Source organism: Carlito syrichta, unplaced genomic scaffold (assembly GCF_000164805.1).
Source record: "Carlito syrichta isolate Samal-C Ts95f unplaced genomic scaffold, Tarsius_syrichta-2.0.1 Scaffold287885, whole genome shotgun sequence".
Lineage (NCBI taxonomy): Eukaryota > Metazoa > Chordata > Mammalia > Primates > Tarsiidae > Carlito > Carlito syrichta.
Window position 1 is genome coordinate 64,465 of NW_007231981.1, and position 1,059 is coordinate 65,523.

Sequence of the window (1,059 nt, forward strand, 5' to 3'; positions counted from 1 at the left end):
GGCTCAATCCATCAACAAGAAATATCTATCCTAAACATATATGCACCCAACATAGGTGCGCCAACTTTCATAAAGCAACTTCTAGAAAAACTAAAGAAAAATATTGACTCTAACACCATCATAACTGGGGACTTTAATACCCCACTCACAACCCTAGACAGATCATCAGGACAAAAAATCAGCAAGGAGATCCAAAACCTCAATGTGACTTTGGACCAAATGGACTTAATTGATACCTACAGAACACTCAATCCAAAGACCACAGAATATACATTCTACTCATCACCACATGGAACATATTCTAAGATCGACAACATACTCGGCCATAAATCAAGCATAAGCAAATTTAAAAGGACCTAAATTCTACCATGTACCTTCTCGGACCACAGTGGAATAAAAATAAACATTGACACCAACAAAGTCCCCCCAAAACCCACAAAGACATGGACACTAAACAGCATGATATTAAACAACTCCTGGGTCAATGATGAAATCAAAACAGGGATCAAAAGATACCTGGAAACAAATGAAAATGAAGACTTATCTTACCAAAATCTCTGGGATGCCCTGAAAGCAGTAGTAAGAGGGGAATTTATATCCCTACAAACACACATGAAGAAAATGGAAGGAACAGAACTTCACAACCTAACAAGCCACCTAAAGATGCTGGAAAAGCAAGACTACAAAAACTCTAATTTCAGAAGAAGCCCAAGTCCAGGACATAGAAGACAAAAAGATAATACAAAATATCAATGAAACAAAATGCTGGTTCTTCGAAAGGATAAACAAGATCGATCGTCCCCTAGCTAGATTGACCAAAAAAAAAAAAAAAGAGAGAGCCGGGCTTGGTGGCTCAGCCTGTAATCCCGCGCCTTTGGGAGGCTGAGGTGAGTGGATTGCCTACACCGGCGGGTTCAAGACCCGCCTGGGCAGTGAGACCTCATCTCTACAATAAATCAAAAAATCAGCCGGGTGTGGTAGTGCATGCCTGTAATTCCAGCTACTTGGAAGGCTGAGGCGGAAGGATCGTCGGAGCCCCAGCAGGTCGAGGCTGCGGTG